Source organism: Stenella coeruleoalba (genome assembly GCF_951394435.1).
Source record: "Stenella coeruleoalba genome assembly, chromosome: 13".
Classification (NCBI taxonomy): domain Eukaryota; kingdom Metazoa; phylum Chordata; class Mammalia; order Artiodactyla; family Delphinidae; genus Stenella; species Stenella coeruleoalba.
The window spans coordinates 28431911-28450134 of record NC_137159.1 but is presented as its reverse complement, the minus strand read 5'-3'; positions in this window follow the sequence as shown (position 1 = coordinate 28450134).

Sequence of the window (18224 nt, the reverse complement as noted above, 5' to 3'; positions counted from 1 at the left end):
CAGGGGGGTTAGTGGCCGTCATGCAGGGTGTGTTCTTTCCTGGGGCTAGGGTCTCTGTATGCACACATATGGACACATATGAAGACACACGGGCCTGCCCTGGCCCCAGCCAAACGTGTGTGGCTGTTTGCCGCCTTAGTATCAATATTGGTTATATGGATGCTTGACTATTTGGCTCTGCTTATGCGAGGAGGGGGAATTTGTGTAATCGTGTGTATACCTGTGTATAAAAGTTTTGATGTAAAACTTGCCAGATAACAGTGTTTGCATGCAAATGTTGGTCTGGGTGTCTGTCTACACATACCTAGAAGGCAACTGTATGAAGTTGAGTGTAAGTGTAAACTACTGTGAGTGCACACCTGCATTTATATTTGCATCACAGTTGGTTTGTATGTTTAAACCATGTATGCATGCAGCAATGTGCAGACGTGATTACGTGTGATTGTGTGTAACCACACGTCCCTGGTTGCTCTCAGCTTATAACTGGGAGTGCATATGTATACATGAGACAGGGTATGACCTTGCAAGCCTGAACCTGTGCAAAGCTGTGCATGAGATTCAACCAGCATGTGTGTGTGTGTGATTTTGACAAATGCAGGTGTACTTGAATAAAGGGGTGTGTTCGGGCCTGTGACTGAGGGACAACTGTGTGCTGACAAACTCCAGCCACCCCTTAAGCCATGTCCAGTGAGAAGGAAATGTATAAATGTGTTTGTTAAATACAAAACAGAAAGCAACAAAATGCCAGGTCCTGCAGTGGTAAGAATAAATCAAGTAAGTTTCTCTCTCTCTCTCTCTCTCTCTCTCTCTCCCTTTCTTTCTCTCCCTCCTCTCTCTCCCTCTCTCCAGCATCTCAGCCCCTCTCTGGCGTTGTTCCCTCACACCTAAGCCCAATGGTGTTTTGCAGTCTTTCAGCTGTTACCTCAGTCCCTCCTCGCCTCATTCCCGATTCACTCCGTTGCTATAGGTATGTTTGAAACCCCAGCGTGGTAGATTTTAATTAGTCTTCCTACAGATGGCCAATTAACATTCATTACTTTTGCCTTGAGCGATTAATTATGAGTTTGGATAGAAAAGGAGAGAAGAGGAGAGGAAGATGGGCAGGTGAATGAAAGAAGAAAAGAGATGGGGGTTTGATTGGGAGTTTGGAATTTTTACACAGAGCAGGCTGGTGGGGGAGAGGGTGGGAAAGAGCCGTTTGAATCCCCTCACTCCCAGCAGCCTCCCTCTGCCCACAGCTGCTCCGGGCCCCTAATCGGCTCGGCTGGCCCAGCCCTCCAGGAAAATAGAGCTCACACCCTCCTTTGGGCATCCTTAAGCCTTTGGTGTTCCCTGACCCCAGCTTCTTTCATAATACTGGCCCTCTTCTCTTTCGTACCAGAGCTGGGTGGGAACTGTGTCAGGAATCGTCCAAAACGCAGCAGATAACCCAGAAATGAAACTCTGCTGACATTCACTCATTCCTCGAAACGTAGCAGCTCATTGTACAGATGAGGAAACTGAGGCTCAGACAGGAAATGACTTCTGCTAGTGCATCTCTGGAGGAGAGTCCAGCTCTATTGACCCCTGGCCCAGCTCCCTTTCTGCTGCCACCAGGGTGTTTATAAAGACTTTGTGCAGCGTTTAACCTTACAGTCTGTGACATACTCATCTGCATCAGACAGAAGTGTTCTTCAGGGTTTCCAACATAATTCACATCCTCCAGTGCGTGCCCGACTGCCGAAGGCTCACGTGGCCTCCCAGCTCATTAAAAGGCTCCCTGGGTGATGTTGCCTGGTTTAGGCTGCAGCTATGTTCCTAATCCTAAATTCATTCCAGGAATGGAGGATAGATTCTAAATGTAAACAGCAGTCTTTCGGGTGGGAGGATCACAAATGATTTTTGTTTTCCTTGTTACAATCATCTGTATTTCTTACTTTCTCCAACACAAATATATGACTTGATCTATATAAAGTATATTAAGTATGACTATATGTCACTTGAAATTTCTTCAAAGTATATTTGTAAGAAGAAACAGAAAAGGAGTTCATATTTGATTATGATCTTTTTTAAAAGACCATAAATATGTACAACAAAAAGTTAACACTGCTTATCATTCAAGTTGCTTACCGGCTGCCTGGATTCATGTCGCAGTTTCGTCTCCTACTTAGACCATCTTTCAGTTTCCTCATCTATCTGCTAGGTTGAGTTACAAAGAGTACTCATCTACTCGTGTCATGAGGATAATGCATAGAAACTATTAGAATAGGGCCTTGTACCTAGAAAGAGCTCAATAAATATTAGCTACTATTAGTATTAATAACAGTAAGATTTTTACAATAATGATATCTGAGTGGTGGAATTTTGAAGAATTTTTATGTAGCACTTTTGGCTTTACAATATATTAAAAATTTTCCACAGTGAAAATTCATTTCCTTGGCAATATGAATTAAATGTAATGAGAGAATAAACAGAAAGAGAAAGAAAGAAGGAAGGAGGGAAGGAAGGATTTATACTGTTCAAAGCAAATGCAGCTCTGCTGTTTTTTCTATCAAATGTCTACTGTTTTGCTCATGCTGCAGTGAGTGCAGTTGTAAGACCCCTGGAGGTCTTACACCGTGACAAACACTCTTATCTCCAGGAAACTCCCTCCCTCTCCTCTCCTGGGTGACTAAGTCTTCCCGATTCTTCACATCCCTGGCGGCCTCCCTTGACCTATCCCACTCCTTGCTTAAGCTCGGCCTAGGGGCCTGTCTTGTTGGGTCTCCTTCATTTTGGGGTTGTATGGCTCACACAGTGCAGACTATGATTGTTTGGACCAAAGTTTCCTCAGATCGGGGTTTGGGTGGAACAAGGAATGGTTGGCATCTTTGATATTGTGCTCCTACCATGTTGCTCCCAAAACACCTCCTGCCACCCACTCAACACGGCTCACACCGTACCATCAGTGTCTGGTTGCTTGTTCTGTTTCACTCAACATGCTACGAGTTAAGCTCCATGACGGGGCAACCATGCTTTGTTTCGCTCACTGCTTTGTTCTCAGCACCAAGTACAATGCTTGGCACGTAGCGGGTGATCAGTAAATATCTGTCGAATATTGGGAAAGTGCATAATCACACCATTCTATACATTTATAAAGGTCTTACAGAGATGCAAAAGGCGAACACGTGTTACAGAATCATTTGTGAGCGTCAGACTTCTCTGGAGAGAGCTGGTAGATCCAGGCTGAGTTAGATTTAGAGTAGTCAGGGAGGCTTCCTGGAGGAAGAGCACACTGCACTGAAAGAAGTGAGATAGGGCTTCCACTGCAGCAAGAGAAAGCTTGTCTTAGCATGTCCTGGCCTTTTTCGTGGCTCATGTCTAAGCAACCAGAAATTCCACCAACCACAGTGTCAGCACTGAGCACATCAGACGGGTCAAGGTCTGGAATCAGCCTCCCAGAACACAGGGAATGGGAGCAGCAATGTTGAGACCTGAGCGGCAGGTGGCAGCAGGGTGGGAAGGGCAATGCAGACCCAGTGGTGTAACTGAGAGGACAAAGTCTGTGATCCCTTGAGAAAGAGAGGGGGTCTCCAGAAGAGCTGCCAGCCAGCTCATTAGGATAACGAGAGGCTCACCCCAGCTTACTGAGAGTTGTGGGCTCGCCACACCTGAGCGCTAATGTGCTCGTTAAAGTGTGGTTGGCTACCGGGTGCTGGGGGTGGACCCAGGCTGACGCTGCAGCATCAAGGAGAGACAGGGTGTCCCTGGGGCTGGGTGGAGGTGAGTGGATGGGCTGCAGCCTGGGAGAAGCATCCTGTGCCTTTGCAGAGGCAGAAGGAGAGAGAACACCTCAAACCACAGGCCCCCTGGACATGGGAGGTGGAGGTCCAGAAACCCAGACATGGATGTGGGAGAAAAGAACGTCTTCTGGCTCTCCTATCTCGTTGGGGGACGAGTCATGGAATGAGGCAAAAAGGGGGTTGAGGAGGGCCTAAGTGGCTGGTTGGGGAATCAAGGGCAGTGGCTGCCTTGTTCTTTTCATGCTATGGCCCCGGGGAGTCCTGGGTTTGTGCCACATGCCTTTTCTGAGTTAACAAATTCAAGTGTGAGTGGAGGCCTGAAGACTCCAAAGGGCACCATTTAGGGGAAGGCGGGTGGGGAAGGCTGCCTGGGAGAAGTGAGGTTAGAAGAGGCCTTGAAAGTTGAGCAGGGTTCGCATCGATGGGAGGTGGAAGGCAGAAGCACTGAGGGGTATGGTGTGTGAGGACAGGGACACCAGCTAGCTGGGTGGCCCATGGTCTATTAAGAGTGGATGAGGCCACATGGCCGATGTCTTTGAAGCACTGGGGCTGAGGCACTGGGCTCACACGGGGCTGCTCTCCTGGGGATGAGTGTCTACATTAACAGGCCCCCATCCTCAGCCCCAGGTTCCTGAGACTTCTCAAGTCTGTCTCACGGTCTTCTTCCAGGCCCCTCCCTGCCACTGATATCACCAATACTCAAGGCCACCTGCCAGGGGATCCAGTACTAGGTCGAGAGTCCTCTCCTGAAGTATCTATCACACTCATCACATCACTCACCCAGCAAATTTCCTAACTGTCCTCTTATCCTAATTAATCCATTTACCAAGAAGCCTGGTGAACATCTGCAGTAGGAGGACACGAGATAACAAAACATGAGTGCTCTCAAAGACTAAAGGAGACAGACACAGGGGGAGCAGTCCCACGATACGCCTGTGCTCCTGACCTTAAGTACAACAGGCCCTCGGCCTGAAGCCAGGATGGCCTTTCTGCATGGGCTGCTACCCTGGGCTCACTCGGAGGCCCAGCCTTCAGGGGCTCCAGGCACTGTCCCCACCTTCCGGATTGCTGTACTCTCTGCCCCTCTGCCCACTACCAGGTGTCATTTCCCTCTGAGTCACTTAACTCAAATGCCTGAGAGACAATCTCATTGTTTGAGCCCAGCTCCAAATCAAGGTCACGAGCAAGCTTATGGTGACCACCTGAGTCCAATCAGCTGTGGCCAGCAGGAGGGCCCGTGGTTCACCCAGGACAGTATGGATGTATGGAAGGGCGGGCATGGCAGGCACACTGAAAATTCTTGCACATTTTTAGCTTCATTTAATATACTGTTCCACAAGATAGTGTTTCTGAAATTTCTTTCATTTTATTAACCAGCTATTACTGGTTTTTAAAAATACAAATTTAGCAATATGACTACTATTTATTAGAAATAAACACTTATTATACTTTTTTATGAAGTAGCGGAAACGTCTTACCTGAATTACCGTGAACTTTTTTTTCTTAAAACAACTTTTCCCACTTTGAAATCCTTGGGGATTACTTTTTGGCATAACTTCTCCATTCTATCCCAAATGGTTTTGAAATATTTATCACTTCTCTCAGATGATAAACCATAAAATTTTGCTTCTAACTTTGATGCAGAGAAAAATGTCTATAGCTTCATTGGAAGCGCTTTTTAGGGGAAAAAAAAAATGCCTGCAGTGCTTATCCCTTTGTTTAAAATTTGTTAAAATTTGTAAACAAAGGTGAATTCAGATTTGGAAACCAAAGCCAGCCTCACCGCACCAGCCACCTGCGCATTTCAAGAATAGCTTGATACAACTTCCCATGTTTGAATAATCTGCAGAAGTCCCTCAGTCATAACCAACAATCCAACATGTTTTCAACAACCTTGGAACTTCCTGTATGTTATGCCTTCACTCCGCTTACAAATGTTTTGAAAATTTGCCAGCTTTTCAGAGATGCATGACTACTGTCATGCAAAGAATTGACAGTACTGAGATCGCTGCGGACTTCTTTCATATCCCAACAAACCTCAACACCATTAAATCCCCAAGACGTGCATGACAATATGTGCATAAAGCTCTTGGCTCATCCTCCGTAAACGTTGTGGCAACAACATTAAATCTTTCACTGGTGTCAGCAGCTCCCATGTAGATATAGCCACGCATTTTATTAAAATCAACTTCCATAATAATCCCATGTAAGAGCCTTCCCGTGATGTCATCTATAGCCATGGCACCCAGGAACATCTGCTTAATTAAGATGGCCTGGGACATTTTCTGCAGGAAGCTTGCACAGGTTGAGAGTTTAGTGTTATTATACCATCAGTTGTCTTATTGTATCTCATGAGTAATTTAAGGAAACAATGTCTATATTATTTTATTAATAATTCTAAATACTTGCTATGTGCTAGATACTATTTTATGTGCTTTGCGTTTATATTCTCAAGGCAGGTTCTATGATTTATTCCCATTTTTCAAAAAAGGAAGCTGGCACTGTAAGATTAAGCAACTTGCCTAAGTTTCATATTAAGTGTGCACAGTTTGTAGAAACCAACTTAAATTAGTTGATATTTCTCTTTGATTTCCAATTCAAAACAATTCCTTTTGTTCACAGATTAGATTCCCTGTCCCCTTGATATACACAGTTTTCATTTTCAACTGTAGATACATTCTACTTGCCTCGTTATGCTTCAGTTAGTCAAATAAAAGTTTATGAGACAGTGTCACCAAAAAGTAGATGTTTACTAAAAAACTATACCACATTGTTTCTGGTTGTCTGAAATTTCCAGTAATTTTTTCAAGTTTTTTCATTCCTGAATTCTTGTTAGCAGAATAAAAAAAATACCCATTCCATAGAACGGGTAAAAATTAGCACATCTTTTACAATGCTCTGTCCCATCTATCAGCAGTCTGGATACAAAGGTTTTAAAAGAATATTCTAATTCTCCTTGAAGTTTTTGTACTTTGAAGGTAGTTTCAGATTGAAAAGGCCTATTACTTTCTTTCATAAATTTCAAACCATGTACAGAACCTTGGCTTGAAATGTGTTACTCTCTATACCAATCCTCATGTCAACCCTGATTAACTCTTGAAATACGTGATTACTCCTCACAGTACTATTGGCATCATAATTTGATGGTAAACTCTTAGAAATTTTTGTGAAATATAGAAACTCAAACTTTTGTTTTGACATCACGTTTTAATTTCCTGTGATTTAAGTATTTATTTAGAATAGCTCAGTGATTGTGTTCCATCTCCAAGAAGAGAATGCCAATGACAGATTCTCTAACACTTCTTGTTATGACACTTTCCATGTTTTCTCAGTTATTTTCTAACCAGATTAATGTCCCAAAGCAGGGCTCTTTCAACCTAGTGGCATTCTACTGCAATAGCCTAGAAACCATGGATTTCAGATTTTCCCACTGACTACAGTTTTTATTAAGAAGATGTTTTATTGTTCTTTAATTATCTTTCATCCTAGATTTTGAAAATTCTATTTTTTCATCTCTTACTAATTTGGAAATAATACACTGTTTCTGTTCTTTTGGTGGTTACCCTAGACATCTTATCAGGCATATGTAACTTCCAAATATCTAAAGTTAATCACTCTCTTTACCTTTCTTCAGAAAAATACATGATCCAGATATGCTTTAATTGGTTACCACTCCACCCCAACTAATGTGCTATTTATTGTTCAATATTTAGAGTTTTTTTAGTCTACAAATTATACAGGAACATTAAGGTTTTATAGTCAATATTTATATTTTAGATTGGTGTGTTGCAAAGTCTTTATTTTGCCAGAAAGACATATTTTAGGATATACACACACTACTTGCTATGCCATCATTTATTTATTATTTATTTATGTATTTATTTTAAAAATTATTTTTATTATGGTAGAATACACATAACATAACATTTACCACCTTAACCATTTTTAAGTGTACAGGTCATTAAGGTATTAAGTACATTCATACTGTTGTTCAACCACCACCACCACCATCCATCTCCAAAACTCTTTTCATCTTGCAAAACTAAAATTCTCTACCCATTAAAAAATAACTCCCTGTTTTCCCTTCTCCCCAGTCCCTGGCAATCACCATTCTAATTTCTGTCTCTATGATTTTGACTATTCTAAGTACCTTATAGAAGTGGAATCATGCAGTGTTTAATTTTTGTGATTGGTTTATTTCATTTAGCATATTGTCTTCAAGGTTCATCCATGTCCTAGCATATTGCAAAATTTCCTTCATTTTTAAGGCTTAATAATATTCCATTGTATGTATATACCACATTTTGCTTATTCATTCATCTGTTGATGGATACTTGAATTGCTTCTATGTATTAGCTATTGTGAATAATGCTGCAATGAATATGGATGTACAAATATCTCTTCACAACTCTGCTTTCAATTCTTTTGGGTATACACCCAGAAGTAGACTTGCTGGATCGTATAATACTTCTATTTTTTAAGTTTTTGAGGAACTGCTATGCCGTCTTCCACAGAGGCTACCGCATTTTACATTCTTACCAGCAGGGCACAAGCCTTCCAATTTCTTCACATCTTTGCCAACACTTGTTATTTTCTGTCTTATTGATAGTAGCCATCTTAATGGGTATGAGGTACTGTCTCATTGTAGTTTTGGTTTGCATTTTCCTAATGATTAGTGAAGTTAAGCATTTTTTCATGTGCTCGTTGGCCATTTGTATATCTTCTTTGGAGAAATGTCTGTTCAAATCTTTGCCCATTTTTGAATCAGTCAGTATTTGTTATATTAACTTTACTCACCATTCATCCTTTCATCTCAGACATTCCTTCTGCAATAATTTTCCTTCTGCCTGAAATTCCTTCAGTGAAAGTCGGTTGGTAGAAATTTTCATTTTTGATTTGCCCCAATATGTCTTTATTTCACTCCTTTTCTTGAAAGACCACTTTTGCTAGCAATACAATTCTGGATTGTAAGTTAATTTCTCTCAATACTTTGAAGATATATTCCACTCTCCTGGCACCCATTGTTGACAGTCGCTTGTCAGCCCTATTGTCATCGCTTTGTAATAATCTGTTTTTTCCCTCTGGCTACTTTTAAAATCTCTTTTCCTTATGTATTCTGCAATTACATTGTCTATGTGTGGATTTCTTTTATTTATCTTGTAGAAATTTGATGGACTTCCCTAATCCAAGTATTGGTGTCACTCAACGATTTTGAAAAATTCTTAGCCATTAGCTCTTCAAATGATGCCTCTGCCCCATGACCTCTATCCTCTACTTCTAGAATCCTGATTAGATACAATCTTCATGGACCACCCTACATATTTCTTAACCTCTCAATAATTTTTACATCTTTGCCTCTCTTTGTGGTGTATTTCTTCAACTCTTTAGGTCTTTCAGTTCATGATTTCTCTCTTCTGCTATGTCTAATCTACTTATTTCCTATAAATTGAGTTTCTAATTTCAGTGATTTTTTAAAAAATTTATTTATTTATTTATTTATGGCTGTGTTGGGTCTTCGTTTCTGTGCAAGAGCTTTCTCTAGTTGTGGCGAGTGGGGGCCACTCTTCATTGCGGTGTGCGGGTCTCTCACTGTTGTGGCCTCTCTTGTTGCGGAGCACAGGCTCCAGACGCACAGGCTCAGTAGTTGTGGCTCATGGGCCCAGTTGCTCCACGCCATGTGGGATCTTCCCAGACCAGGGCTCGAACCTGTGTCCCCTGCATCGGCAGGCAGATTCTCAACCACTGCGCCACCAGGGAAGCCCTAATTTCAGTGATTTTAGTTTGGATTTCTCCCTTATACCTTTCCAAATTGACTAGGTCCCTTTTGTTTATACCGAGGTAATTTACATATTGTAAAATGCATAAATCTTAAGTGTACTCCATGATGAATATTTACATATGTGTGTATCCATGTAAACACCACAAAATTTATTTACTTATTTATTTATTTTTAAATATTTATTTAGTTTTGACAGCATTGGGTCTTCGCTGCTGCACGCGGGCTTTACTCTTCGTTGTGTTGCTCAGGTTTCTCATTGCGGGGGCTTGTCTTGTTATGGGGCACAGGCTCTAGGCGTGCGGGCTTAAGTAGTTATGGCTCATGGGCTTAGTTGCTCCACAGCATGTGGAATTTTTCCGGACCAGGGCTTGAACCCGTGTCCCCTGCATTGACAGGCGGATTCTTAACCACTGCGCCACCAGGGAAGTCCCCAAATTTAAATACAGAACGTTTCTAGGACCTCAGAATGTTCCACTCTGCTACTTTCCAGGCAGGAATCCCTCAGAGGTAACCATTATTCTGACTTCTATCAACCCAATAATATATCTGAGATCTATCCATGTTGTTACATGATCCGTTGTTCATTTTTATTGCATTCAATTGTATGAATCTAATAATTTATTTGTTCACCCTACTGTTGATGGACATGTAGATTGTTTCAAGGTTTTGATGATTATGAATAATGTCTTTTTGTAGACATATGCACTCCTTTCTCTTGGGTATATACCCAGAAGTAGAATGGCTGAATGGGTACATTTTAATTTTATTTCAAATTGCCAAGGGAATTCCCTGCTGTCCAGTGGTTAGGACTCAGCACTCTCATTGCTGGGGCCTGGGTTCACTCCCTGGTCAGGGAACTAAGATTCTGCAAGCCACATGGCATGACCAAAAAAGCCAAAAAACCCAACAAAGAAAACCTGCCAAATAATTTTCCAAAGTTGTACCATTTTCCACACCCATGCTAGGTATTTTTAGTTTCTTTTATTTTATTTTATTTTATTTAAAAAACATATTAAATTTTATTTATTTTATTTTAAAAACATATTAAACATAATTTTTTATATTCTATATCTGAGAGTTCTAACATATGCTGTCTGCAGGTCTGATTTGTAGTTTGTAGTATCTGCTAACTCTCATGGTAGTTTATTTCCCTGTGTATTTTGTGATTTTTGACTGTGAGTTTAGCTTCCTTGGAACTTTGTCTGGGGAAGTTATTTAAAGTTTGGCTTTCAAACAGAAACAGACTCACAGACTTAGAGAATGAACTTCTGGTTACTGGGGGGAAGGGGAACGGGGAGGGATAGATTGGGAGTCTGGGATTGACATGTACACACTGCTGTATTTAAAATAGATAACCAACAAGGACCTACTGTATAGCACAGGGAACTCTGCTCAATACTCTGCAATAACGTAATGGGAAAAGAATTTGAAAAAGAATGGATACTTATAAATGTATAAATGAATCACTTTGCTGTACACCTGAAACTAACACAACATTGTTAACCAACTATACTCCAATGTAAAATAAAAATAAAAAAATAAAGTTTGGCTTTCAAGTATATTCCTCCAAAGAAGCTTGTTTGCCTCTGCCAGTGGATACTAAATTTCAGCTTGGAATCTTTTAGGGCCTCCTAAAATTTTTGGCCCCAAATCCAAGTATACCAGGGCTGTGGTTAGGACCTCTCCAGAAAACATGTTTTCTTTTTTTTCCTTCCACACAGAGCCAAAGCTAACCCAGATACATATGTCTACCACCTCCTTTTGCGGCAGGTGAAATATTTTCTCATTCACTCAGTAAAGATGTCGCCTTTCAAAGGTCTCTGATCTGACTTCCTGTCCCATTCTTTGTCCCCCTCTCACTTGTGGCCCTTCAAAGCCCAAGTTCTGGACCACCAGTGAACTGGGATTTGTTCCAACAGAAACTCCAGCTTCAGAACTCACTTCCTTGTCTCAATTCAAGTTTCTATAATTTCTGGGCAATTAAGGATTTTTCCTTATTTTTGTGCCAACTCAGCCATCATTCAGAAAGACGTTTTTAAGTCTCTGGCAAAAGATTGATAATTGAAGTTGAGTGATAAACAAGTGGAGATTCATCATACCATTCTCTCTACAAAGTGTGTTTGAAATTTCACATAATAAGATGTCTTGGTTTTTCAAAAAGAATTCCCTATAGAGCTTCATAGTGAGATATTTAGAGGTGAAACATCATGATACCTGTAACCTACTCAAAACTACTTCAGAGGAAAAAGGATGAAGCAAAATGGAAAAATGTTAGTAATTGTAAAATCTAAGTGACAGGGAATATGGGTGGGCTATACTATTTCATCTACTTTGGGGTATGTTTGCAAGTTTTTATAATAAAAAGTCAAAATATTCTTTCTGGATTGATATTCTGAGTGGGTATTCAGCAGAATCAGTAGCTCAGTGTGGGCTTTGGCACTTCTGGTCAAGACCCCTCTATCAGTGGGAGGTGAAGATAAGGTCTCCCTGCCCTTCATTTTCCAGTTCTGTGGAAAAACTGCTTGAATAAGAACACATCCACACTCCCAAGAAAGAGCTCTAATTTTCAGGGACAGAGCAGCCTAGACCCATATGTTGAAAAGAAACATTTCCCTGAAGCAATAGTAATCTGCAAAGATACCATCCTATTAGAGAGAAGACGTTTATATCATTACGCAGAACACTGAGTCATGGGATCTCTAATTGCTCTGTTTAAGAATTAAGTCTTTTGTTTGTCTTTGCAAAAGTAAGGCAGCCATTGAAGTGGTCTTCCCAGAAGATAGAGATATTTGCTCCAAGTTCACACATTTTACAATATAGAGACACACTGGAAAATTTATAGTCCTCCACACTCAAGAGTTTAGGGAATTAGTGGGCAGGGTTCAAATTCAAAGTGTCTGGGATTCCTTTCCCATCAGTTGGAAGCTCTGAAGAAGAAATCTTCCAAGAAGAGGACTAGGTCCAACTCTCCTTTCATCACAGGCCCCACAGAGCATGGATCATCTCTTCATTATGTTCTACGGTGATGAAAATTTACAGTTTTAAACTGTCTCAGAACAAACATAATCTTAAATTATGCTTTTCAAATTGATATGTTCAGTCAACAGTTTTGAACGAGCGTCTATTATATGCCCGGCAATTATGCTGGGTATTGGGAACACAGCAGTGAACACAATAAATGAAGTTCTCATGAAGTTGGCATTCTATACAGTTGACTTCATGCACTTTTGACAATTTTCCTCCTCTCGGAAGATGGACTGACATATGCTCTAGAGTAACATTTTTGAGCAAGGCTAGCAGGGGAAATGTGTAGGGAGTGCACAGAGAGCAAGAGGTCTCTGGATAAAGGCCTTGGGTGGCAACAGTATTGCTGCAGTGCGGCTACCCATAGGTGAGCAGAGGACATGATCTAGTAGGGACTTTCTCATGAAGGGCCTTGAAGGCCCAGCTAAGGAGTTTGAACTTTATTGGAGATAGTGACATTAATAGTTGATGCTTATTGAGTGCTTACTCTATGTGTTAAAAGCTATACATGAATCACCTCATTTTAATTCTGTAAAGAACTCTCCAGGTACTATTATTATCTGCAGATTGCAGATGAAAAACTGAGTCACAGAGAGGTAAAGAAACTGGCCTGGGTCCCACAGTTGTGTGAAAATACTTTAACGGGATAGAATTGTGTTGTAGAAATCTGGCAGCCACGTGTAAGATGAATCGTAGAGAGGAGAGACCACAAATGGTTATCATAAGAGGATCACCAGGGAAAGGTAACAAGAGCCAGAAGTAGGTCAGTGGCAGAGGGAACAGTAAGGAAAGAATGGATGCAAAGCCTGGATGTGCAGGGTGCTGACCGAGAGGAAGATATCACAGATGCCTCCTAGCTGCTGGGTGTCTTGGAGAAAGGTGGGGTCGATTCAGAAGAGGCTAAGCCAGAGCCGCAAATTTGGTGGGGAAGATGTTGAGCTCAGTTCGAGAGTATTGTGAGTGTCTAAGGAGCCTGTGGGAAGGCACCTCACAAACATTTGAAAAATTAGTGACTTGATCTGGGGAAAAATAAAGAGTTGGTGTTACAAACACATAAAGAGGTCTGTATCAGGTACTGGTTGAAGCTGTGGGAGTAAATAATGTTAGGTAGATAGATGATAGATAGATAGATAGATGATAGATTGAGAGATAGATGAGAGATAGGTAGGTACATAGATGATAGATAGATGATAGATAGATGATAGAGAGATGATAGGTAGATTATACATAGATAGATGATAGAAAAAGATAGATGATAGATATAGTAGATAGAGAGACGATAGATAGATAGATGATAGATAGATAGATAGATGAAGATAGGTAGGTGATAGATGATAGATAGGTAGATGATAGATAGACAGTAGATAGATAGATACATAGTAGATAGATGACAGACAGATAGTAGATAGATGATAGATAGATGAGAGAGATAGATAGATAGATAGATGATAGGTAGATAGATAGATGATAGGTAGATGATAGATAGATAGATAGATAATAGATAGGTAGATGATAGATAGATAGATAAGATGGCTGCAATAGACAAGGGAGCCTAATGGACACCCACAGTTAGGAGAAGAAAGGGAAGCCCATGAAGGAGCTAGTCCCAGAGGCTGCAGATCTAGGCAAGTACCTTGTTAGGAAAGTGAAGGGAAGAGAGAGTTTCCAAAAGAAAAAGGAGTTGAAGTTAGTCAAATGTGAGGAGCCCACGGACAATTATAACTAGAAAGACTGGGATTTGGAAATAAGGAGTCCTGATGAGGATTTCAGAGGATGAAGAGAAACCTTTAAACTCTCTCATAGGAGAATAAATGGGTACAACATTTCCAGAGCCAAACTGGCAATGTGGATCAAAAGAATTAAAATATTGCATATCTGGAAATTACTTTTCTAGAAATTACTTCTAGAAATTTGTATAGAAAAGTAATACTCAGGGACATATAGTGAGGTACAGCCGTGGAGCTGTTGGTCAAAATTTTGTTTAAAATTTGTAAACAGCATAAATGTCAACAATAGAGAATATTTAATGGATACAAAGATGCTTGTGATGGTTATAAAGAAGCAATTACAAAACTGTGTACAGTATGACTCCCCCTGCCCCGCTTTTAAGGGAGGTACATATAGACAGAACTGGAAGGATATACTATAAGAATTCCATGATGCTGTTTCTGGGTCGGAGGATTTGACAATTATAAGACCTCTGTTTTCCCTTCCCCCACATCCATTTACCATCCCTCTCTCTTTTGGATTACTTGTATTTTCTATAGCAACTCTGTCCAATAGAAATATAATGTGAGACACATAAGTAATTTTAAATGTTCTAGTAGCTGCATTTAAAAAGTAAAAATAAACTGATAAAAAATAATATATTTTATTTAACCCCCAAATATTATTATTGTAACATGTAATCAACATAGAAAATATTAATGATAAAAATGTTGATAACAACGATAACACTTTTCAACACTCAGCCTTACAAATCTGGTGTGTATTTTACATTTATAGAATATCTCAAAAAAAAAAGAATATCTCAATTTGGGCCATCCACATTTCAAGCACTCAACAGCCACATGGCTTCCATATTGGACAGAACAGCTCTATAAAATAATAGCTAACATTTATCAAGCGCTTACTACATGTTAGGCATTGCTCTAAGGCCACTGGGTGGGGTTTATAACTCATTCAGTCTGACAATAATGCCACAAGGTTGTGCTTATTATCGTCTCCATAAGCACATGTTTCTGTTGTAACAGCACCATAATAAAAGTTTTGGAGTTTTGCAAGCCATTTTCCTAATTCGATGGGATGGAAGCCAGGTTGCAAAGGCTTACTGAGTCAAGGGGGAAATAAGGGATCTGAAGAGAGACGAAAGTTATTCAAGAAACTTGGTGGTGAAGAAGAAAAGTTAACAGAGTGAGGAAAACATGAGGACAGGGAGGCATGAAGATGAAGTCGGCTGAAGAGGAAAGAGAGATGGAAGGTAAAAGGGAGATGGCTGGGGATGTTTTGGACCAATCTCTCCACAAGATGCTCCACCCCACAGGTGAAAGCTATGACAGAGTGGTGAGAGGTGGTGAGGGTTTGGGTGGTGGCTCTGGGAGGAGCTGGACTGAGTTGTGAAGAATGAAGTTACCCAGCAAAGAAGCACAAAGGGAGAGGATACAGATTTGAGAAGTGCTTGACCTCAAGACTTGGTGACCTGAAGGATGAGGAGGATAAGAGAGAATGAGGATTTGAGGATGATTCCCAGGTTTCCTACAAAGGCAGAGAGTGTAATATTTACTGAGTGCCTCTCTGGAGTCAGGCACTGGTCCTGCGCATCACAAACTTAGATCTCATTTAATCCCCACAGAGGTCCCATACAAGGCTTGCCATTTCACAGATGTGCAAGCTGAGGCAAGACTGTTGGCCCCAGGTCTCACCCCTAGTAAATGGATGAGTCAGGGTTTGAGCCCAGGCTATTCCAGAGATGGAGGGAGGAGAAAAGTTGATGTGGGGCTAGAACCAGGACACATGGTCCAGGTCTTATACTCTAAGTAAGCATCAGGCTCCTCTGCAGAAAGCCAAACTGCTGGGTTTGGGGAGATGGGAACCCAGGGAAGGGGCTGGGCTTCAGGCAGGTGCAGAGTGAAAGGTAAGCAGCCTGCAGATGTGTGGGACTTTAGGGCGCTCCAGCATGAGGGAGGCACGATCAACCTGGGGTCTTCCGCAGAACTCAGCAGCCTGAAAGGGAGGACAGGGAGGTGGAGAGGAAGGGCTGGGGAACAGAAGTGGGGGAGGGGCCTCAGGTGTTTGGTTAAGATGGGCGGCTGTCCACTGGTGAAGAGAGGAGGCATGTACACGGTCAGCAGTTTGGGGGAGAGATCGAAATGGGAAACGTCTGAGAGCTTGGTGGGGACTGAGCAGGGGATCCGGCACAAGAAAAGATTGGGGCATGGTGGGGGTCATTGATGCTGGATCCAGAACACAGTGGGAGACTTAGAGACCTCCTGAGGCTGACAGATTCTTCTCTTAACCTACTGCAAGGAGAGGGACAACGGGGAAAGAGGCCCTAAGAGGAGCAGAAATAGAGGAAATCAGGTAAAGGGTGAATATCTGCAGAGGGAGGGAAGGGGAGGAGAGAAATTATGGAATTACAGGAAAGGAACGTGAGAGAAAGGGGCGTTGGGAGTGGGTAAGGAGAGGAAAAATGGCGTAGAACTCCCATCACCCAGGGCACCGGGGTACCCCATCACTAATCCTGTGAGAGTACGCTGCAGTGGCGGGCTTGGGGGTAGAATGGGGGTGGAACCTGAGCCAGGGCAGGACCATTGAGCTCTCCCACCTCAACCCAGACCATGACCAACTTCAGTCTTTGGTCCTGTGCAGCCTGTTTCTTCATCTGTAAACAGGGTTAACGACAGACAGCTGATGTCAAAGTATTTGGAAAGCACCACAACAAGGGAAGGAGTTGTTATTATAAAGGTCCATGGATTTACATAAGGAGATGTATACCCAGAGCCAGACGATGAAAGTAGATGTGCAGTGTACATATGTCTAGAAATGGCCCAGGAGATTCCAAGCTCCTCTACCTGCCCAATTTAGTGAGTCAATGTCCAGCCTTGAGGTGGGGTAGGAGGTGGGGGCCTGCAGCTAGACAGGTGAGGTTCACCTCCCACTAGGGGCACAAGGCCCTGGAGCCGAGTTTAACTAGATCTGGCTCCTGTCTTCTCGGTCACAGGCCCAAGCACTCGGTCTGTCGCCACCAGAGCACAGGCCCAGGCAATACTTATCCAACTAAACCCGCGCCCCTGTGGGGACCTTGCTTATCCAACAAAATCCCCGTTGTCTCCTTCCATATAGAACGAAAATCTCGCTCTATGTCTTTGCCCAGCTCCGCACCCTCGCCACCCCAGCGATATGGCCTGGTTAGGTCCCTGTCCCCACTCTGGGGAGCTTCTCCTTATCTAGGACTGAGGATGGGGCAAAGGGAGAGGGGGGAGAAATAGAGGAAAAGGGGGTGGACGGTTGGGAAGCAGGAAAGGGGTAAAGTGACAGAGAGCCTGAGACAGGAACGGGAGAGAGGGAGAGACCAGCACAGTGAGCCAGAGAGATCCGGAGAGGCCAGCAAAAGAGACACAGGCTCTCGCCACGAATTCCTTAATGATTCCTTCCTCAGGCGTTTCTGGGGCGCCTCCGAGGTGCTCGGCCCGGGTCTGCTCAGGTCGCGAACGGCTGCAGGGTGCGGCAGTCCCACCCCCACCCCCTCGCTGTCCCCTCCCCACCTAGCCCAAGGGGGCCGGAACGGTTTCGGCGCGGGGGCTTTTCGGAGCAGTCGACTGGAAAATAGACTTTAACCCGCTTTGTGGCAACAAGGGCGCCCGGAGCGCTCTCCTGGGCCGGGGCTCCGGGCGCTCAGGCGGGCCACTCCCAAGACCCGGCCTGGAGTTCTTGTAGAGTCTCGCGGAACGAGGACCTCCTGGCCTCGGGGCGCCGGGAGTCCCGGCCCGGATCCGCGCACCCAGGCCGCGGTCAGGCCGCTCTGACTGACCCGGGCAGGAGCGAGGAAGCGGATCGGCCTGCAGTCCCCTTCTCGTAGTGCGCTGTCAGGGTCCGCGTCCCAGCCTCCCTATCACCGCCTAACGCCTTCCTAGGCCCGAATGCGGTGTTTTCCTGCGGCC